The following is a 7,790-nucleotide window of genomic DNA, read 5'->3' on the forward strand; positions in this document are numbered from 1 at the left end:
TCTGTGGTCATAAGTCCCCTAGAACTTAGAACTACTTAAACCTAACTAACCTAAGGACATCACACACATCCATGCCCGAGGCAGGATTCGAACCTGCGACCGCAGCAGTCGCGCGGTTCCTGACTGAGCGCCTAGAACCGCTAGACCACCGCGGCCGGCTCATCAGCAAGAAGTACATGTGGCATACACATATCATTGGTTGTATTTATTAGATACTTATTTGGTGTTTGTAGTTTGCGATTTGTAAGTCTTTAGCCGCAGTGTAAATCAATTAGGCCCTGCGACTCACCCGTACCTTTAGTAATACAGCTACACTGCGCTCCAAAATGGCGACACCACATCTAACGGCCATTTTGGAGCTCAGTGCAGCTTATTTACTAACAGCATGGCATTCGCAGGACCTATTTCATTCACACTGCGGCTAAAAGTCTCTGGTAGATGGCAGAACCTAAGAATATTGATCACTGGACTTTCCATTGGACCCATTTCAATGTCGGTGAACTTATAATCTGCATTGCAGATAGCAAGCAACACAATGGAAAAATTTATCTTGTAATACTGTGATCCTCTAAGATGTGGCTGTGTGGTTTTTATGTGCTCTCCATCGAAATCACCTATACAATTCGGGAACTGTGCGTGCTTATCAGACGTTTACGAAATGTTTTTGCGTTCTTCTTCTGCAGGTTCTCGCAAGCATATGTCAGTACCTTTGGCCCATACAACAGACTTGGTTTGCCTTACTAATGCGCAAACAGTTCTGTTACCAAGACTGAAGTACTGGAATGAATCACCAGAGGTTCGCCCTGATGCTAAGTACCTGAAAGTAAGAGGTGATTTGCTTATTTTCAGTGTTGCAATTGCACAAGAAATGGAAAAAACTTGAGAGACTGCTGCTTTAGATGGACGAGACGTCTGGAGGAAGAAGGAAGCCGTGCAACGGCCCCAAGAAAAACCTCGTTTTTTTTTTAAACGACTGTACTTTCTCAAATTGGGAACAGAATTTGTCGCAACTGCTTTCAGTACTGAGCCTCCTGCTAAGCCAATGACTGCAGAAGTATCAGCCTCCTATCGACCCCGAATGTAACTAACTCCCTTACAGAACAAACGCGCTGAGGATGAAATTGGTGCGGAAATGGTGTACGTCCTAAATGCCAGCTTACAGTCACAAGAAGAGAGAGAACGCCATGACTCTGACAGATTGTTTCTATTATCACTTCTCTATGACTTGTGAAAGGTACTGGATTATTCCAAAAGCAATACCAAGATGAAAATGATAAAACTGATTCACCCTTATCGGCCTCAAATGGATTTCCGCGACTAGCAGCAACAACATGCGACTTATCCTAGTTCCCAAAGGAATGTCTGCGGTAACGCCGCTACCGCCATCTCATCGTATCATCAAGATCATCGTTATTGCTACACATCATATTAAGAGATGCATTCAGTAGCTTACCATTTCTTCGTTCAGACAGCATATTGCGTTTCGCTTAGCTTCTTGATGCACAGCAGTTACAGCAAAAGGTAGTCCATTACAGCTCCAGTTAACGCCCAACGCAAAACACGAAATAATATTCAACTGAAGGAACGATGAAGAGCTGCTTTTGAACTATTTGAGGCGCAACGTACAATAATAATGTGTTCTTGTAGGATGGGATTTTGACTATTCGGCTATTGTAACTATTACCCAGCAATTACACAGCATTTCACACCCCACGTATGACGATATTATTCTTTCTCACTTTTGATTTATACGAAAATATTTCAGTTCCATTTCCTTTATTGTGGATCCTAAATCCTAAGTTTATACACTGCTAGTATCGCAGATTAAGCTGGCACAATAGCGGATTCGAATTTGGACGGAAGTCGGTCCAAATCGAAAACGCTTAAGTCAAATATTGTGACGGGTCTTTCCCTAAGCATCGTCAGTCCGAGCTTGTGCTCCGATTCTCAGGATCTCGTCTTCGATAGGATGTTAAATCATTATCTTCCTTCCTGCTTCCTACTGTCAGTATGTACCGGTGTGATAAGGGTACGCCGGCCGGGGTGGCCGAGCGGTTCTAGGCGCTACAGTCTGGAACCGCGCGATCGCTACGGTCGCAGGTTCGAATCCTGCCTTGGGCATGGATGTGTGTGATGTCCTTAGGTTAGTTAGATTTAAGTAGTTCTAAGTTCTAGGGGACTGATGGCCGCAGAAGTTAAGTTCCATACTGCTCAGAGCCATTTGAACCATTTGATAAGGGTACCAGTGTGTGGACAATCAGTAGAGAGCTGATACTGGGATGATTGTTTACCTTTAACCTTAAGGCAAAACAAGCGCTGCAGCTGCGGAATTGTTATCACTAACAAACTGTGGCTGAAAGTAAGGACTGCGTAAAGTATGCGGTGCAAGTAGACTAAACCACTAACAGTTTGCAAGAAATGACAGAAAATTCCTAATTATCACGGTTCGTGGAGACTCAATAAAAGGGACACCGATGTGTAAGCTGTAAATCATTATGACAAAATAGACGATAATTTAAAATGAGCTTGTTGACGAACTTACTACTAGTTCCCTTATAATTTTACTTCTATATGAACATTTGTCGGTCATTCTTAGCAACTAAAAAAGAGCTACCGTTTGATCAAAGCGAAAGGAAGTGCAACGCGAAAAGATCGAGCTCTTTGTATTTTGTGCTTCTGTGCGTAGGCTACCCCCACCCGTCGCTTGTTTTACAACACCACTGCCGCTGTGCTGTTCCCTGCAGCTGTTCGCAAAGCAAGGGACGGCTTTTCCGATAATCAGGCAGACTGTGGCCTGGGTACAACGTTCGCACACAAAGGAACACTCAAGGTACTAGCCTTGCGGCGTCCATCAAATTTACTCGCCGTCTGTATCGGCTGAGAAACTTGCAGCAGACGGATGCTTTCTGCTTTGCCTACAGATTATTTGTGATTGCTACGTAACAGAACTCTTCTTGTATGCGCAAATGCGTCTTATACTTGCAGGATTAATTCAGTTCCTCGTCAGTTTCGTTCTTTTTGGCTCTTTCGTAGGGACGCTGTAAAGATAGTCTTGAGATCATTTCTGTAGCACTTGATACATATGGATTCGCTCTTGCCGCTGTGTGACACTGATTTGAAATCGTTGATAATATAGAAATATTGTTTTACGGGTGAGGAAAACACCTGCAGAAATAGAAATTAGGTGAAAACAATCACTTGTTAAAGTACTCCGGGCTATTATAATGTGGTAGAATGTATTTGTTGTAGGAAACCAACGTGTCGTCCCCGTATACTAACGACGTCTTCAGGTGGGATTGCGGCTTCTAGGAGCGACTGACATTCTGGCGCGCTGCTCAGTAGGCGTAAAAATCTCAGAAATGGGGCAGCTGTCTTGAGCGTCTATGGAAAATGGTTGAAGAATGGTCAGCCACGAATAGGCGACGAGGTGTTGAACGTCCACGCCTCGTCACAGAACGTTGAGGTCAGAGACTTGCCCCGGTCGCCGGTTCGAATCATGCCTCGGGCATGGATATGTGTGATGTCCTTAGGTCAGTTAGGTTTAAGTAGTTATACGTTCTGGTGGACTGATGACCACAGCAGTTAAGTCCCATAGCGCTCAGAGCCATCAGAGACTTTCCCGTTCTGTAAAGCATGACAGGCGGCTGTTTGTGGTAGATCTGATGAGAATAACATTGCTGGTGCAGACGCAGTTGTTTAGGGATTACGCCGTTCAGCGCATGTTGTTGAACATGAGTCTCCGAAGAAGACAACCCTTGCCCTGAAAGTACCGTCAGGTTTGCTGCCGGATCCCAAAATCAACGTGATATAATGTTCCGGCCATCCATCTATCCGCCATCTTCAGGAGATCACTCCTGGGATGAGCCTCGTTGACAGCTGATGCCAAGGCTGCAATTCGACGTCCTGTATAGGCCTCCGAAGCGTACGGCGCATGCGCCACACGTCGCAGCTGCTGCCCTCCAAGACTGGGCTGGTGGTGTTGCCCTTAGTTGGTTGGTTGACTGGGAGAAGGGGCCGAAACAGCGAGGTCACCGGTCCCATCGGATTAGGGAAGGGTGGAGAAGGAAGTCGGCTGTGGCCTTTCAACGGAACCATCCCGGCATTTGCCTGGACCGATTTAGAGGTATCACGGAAAATCTAAATCAGGATAGTCGGACGTGGGTTTGAACCGTCGTCCTTCAGAATGTGAGTCCAGAGTGCTAACCACTGCGCCACCTCGCTCGGTGTCGCCCTTAGTCGAACACCGACAGCAACGACATATCACACTCAAAGACTCTTTTAAAACACTCTCAAGAGCCGCACCAAAGAACGTTCTGCTTTGATGCTGGATAGTACAGGGTTCCACGTCCTGCTAAGAGGAAAACCCATTGTCTCCATTAATTAAATTGTCTGCCTAAATAATTTCAATTGCCTCTTTATGAACAATGTTCCAAAAGTCGGAATTGTTGGTAACTACCACCGCCTCGTCCCTCCGAGGAGACTTTCTGGTCTTATTACGCTGGAAAGCCTACGAAGTGAAAGGCTTACCTGTTCGGATGTTGATCAAACGACATAGTCAATTACGACAGCAGTAGGCTTGCGGTGAGTTAGGACCATAGATCAACGGGAAAGCGTTTCTTGTTGCACCACGTTAAATGTCGTGTAGGGATACGCCACAATCCAGACGAACGAGTCCTTTTATACATGTAGCGCGGCACGGACAAAAACAAGAGGGATAGTATTATGCTACCGGGGACATTCACCAGGACTTGTATGAAGGCATCGTGACAGCTGTTGATTACGTGACCATTACAGCGGACAGCTTGCATCCCTTCATGCTTGACGTCTTCCCCAACGGCGAGGGCATCTTCCAGGAGGATAAATTTCTTGTCACAAGGCCAGAATTATGATATTATGGTTCAAATGGCTCTGAGCACCATGGGACTTAACATCTTAGGTCATCAGTCCCCTAGAACTTAGAACTACTTAAACCTAACTAACCTAAAGACATCACACACATCCATGCCCGAGGCAGGATTCAAACCTGCGACCGTAGCAGTCCCGTGGTTCCAGACTGCAGCGCCGAGAACCGCACGGCCACCGCGGCCGGCTACGATATTATGAACAGTGAATTGTGGAGCATAGTAGTGAACTTACATTGATGACTTGGCCACCATATCCGCTTGATAGGAACAGTTGTAACTTATCTGGGACGCTCTTGGACCACTGCTTGGCGCCCACGATCCACCGTCCTCTAATTTATGGGAATTGCGCAGCCTATAAGGACACATCTGGTGACACACAGCTCCAGGAACCTACTAAGGACTTGTCGAATCCATGCCACGCATAATCGCTGTTGTACTGCGTTCCAAAGGTGGACTATCGCTCTATTAAAAAGATGGTCGTACTTTTTCGGCTTGTCAGTGTGTTACGATAGGCGTCCATCTTACTACAGTATTCGTAGAAGGTGGTGGACGCCATTGTTTAACATTATGTGTAGCAAAATTTATCGTGCAGTGATTTTACTATGTATCTTACGCACACGTAAAGCCAGGTAATGTTGGGCACTGATGCCTGCTCAAGACGATTATTGGGACTGAAAAGTAGCTTCTCATACCAACTGTAGCGTTTCTTTCCGGTTTAGTGCTCCTTAAAGTTTTCGTGTTTGTCAGAGAAATCTATGATCACAGATGGTATTAATTTCTCAGTTTCTTCGTAAAACTATTGAGCCAAAGATTTGAGACGTACATAAAAATCCATTAGTTTTCTCCTGTGCCCTGTTTTGGACAATATATATCATTTAGTTTTAAATACACTTAGTATTCATCCTTTCGGAACCGTCAGTAAACAACTTTTTACTGCTTATTGTTTCTAAGCGTTTAAGTGAACTGTTTTATGGTATATCAGGAGCAAAACCAAGTATTTGCGGAGCTGGTAACATCAACGACTAGTAAACGCCAGTTCCTTAAAGGATAAAACTCCTCCGTATAAAATAGCTTCAAACGTCTCATTATTGTCCAAATGAGTTAATGTGTTAAATATTTGACTTTAAGCACTTAAGGAAGAAAAAGTGTAGCAAAGATTCGAAATTATGTTTAAAATTCGTTGGAAATTACTAAATGGCCTCATTATGACGCACTGGATGAATGTGGTCTGTGTAATTTGTGCTCCATTTTAAGCACAAAACAGTTTTTCTCACATCTCAATGCTTATGACGTATATATTCAGAACTTTGTGTCCTACAATGATATAATTTTGCAGGTGCATCCAGTGGTAAATGTGTTACGAATAGAGTTAGTAGAAAATAAATAATAAAATAAAACGTCACGTGCGACGTTAAAGTTTTATTGCGTGCCATTGTAGGCAAAAGCTAGTTTTCCACACATATAAATGTTAACACGTCATAAGTACTGAACTATATGTCACACAGTGATATAAATTTACAGGTGCCAACACTGATACAATTATGTGGACAGTGTTTGCAAACTGTGTTCCGAATAGAGCTAGTAAGAAAGAAGTAATAAACTAAAACGCCGTGCCTGATGCTGAAGTTTAACCGCGAAGACAGACATAATGGAGTAAGTGTTTTTTTCTCCTTTCTTCATTTTGTGGTAGGGGCATGGAGTATTAACCACAAATGTTTAATAAACCTTGAAATTATGTGTAAAATGTGGTTGAAAGACGCTAAGTGCTCCCATTCTCAAAACCTGGACGTTTCAAGTCTGGGTATTTGCACCCGTCAGTCATACTGCATCAAGAAAGAGACGCATTTTCTAACTGCAAAAGTTGTCTAGTTGTGTTAAACTTGTAAGTAGCCTGTTTGTACATTGGCAGCGCTATAGACTGTGTTAATATCTCTGACAGCGCTCTGCGCCCTTGCCAAGAGATCCTGTGGTTGGAGGGACTAGCAATTGGCCAGTGGATAGAGATGCGTATGGACGTGGTTTTCTTAGTGGAGAATCTGTGTTGGTAGGACATGCATTGTAAAGCGAGACGCAAGGAAATTTTAAAAAGGATGGACGTTGTTGTTAATATTTGGGTTGTGGAATTATTGACAAGTATGTAATTTTTGGAACTGGATGTCACATGAATAAGGTAAAATATTCTAAATACGTTGATTGCTCTCCAGTAAAATCTTTCTTTTGCTAACCATATGCCTCATATTAGTTAGAGTCTATAGTAGAATCTTTTTATTTAGCTGGTTGTAATTTTTGTAGTTGGTGTTATGAGGATTTTCTCTGAGATATATGACTTATATATATAAAAATGAGGTTCGTGGTTGAAATGCGTTTAGGCAATAGACAGAGTTGGAGGTAGTTTCATATTTCTTTAATTTCATCCTTTTTCGACTATAGGATTTCTTCCAATTCAGGGCCATTCTGTTGTGTTAATTATTGGAAGTGATGTTGTCACCTTATAATAATGATTACGTTTGGTTTGTATATTGTGGGTAATAAATGAGTAGGATAAGTTTGAGTTGTCTTTCTCAGGAAAAATCTATAGGTCAGTCTTTAAATGAGAAAAATAGTTAGAGACATTAGGTTCAAACTTTTAACATAAAATTTTACCTCTTAATGTACTCTTTACAGCATTTAAAATTTTTAACGCGAATAGCGTGGTCAAGTGGCGCTGGCCCGCTAGCTCATCATATTCGGTCAGAGGGCTAGCTGCCGTATGTAACTTAAAAAAATAATTAAAAAAAGAAAACTGAATGAATGGATCTAGGATGAGCTTGAGAGGCTGTTTTGGGACGTCCCCCATAAACTAATATGATGAACAGTAACGAACAAAGTGAGATTAAAAAAGAGGGA

The sequence above is a fragment of the Schistocerca serialis genome, chromosome 1 (assembly GCF_023864345.2).
Source record: "Schistocerca serialis cubense isolate TAMUIC-IGC-003099 chromosome 1, iqSchSeri2.2, whole genome shotgun sequence".
Lineage (NCBI taxonomy): Eukaryota > Metazoa > Arthropoda > Insecta > Orthoptera > Acrididae > Schistocerca > Schistocerca serialis.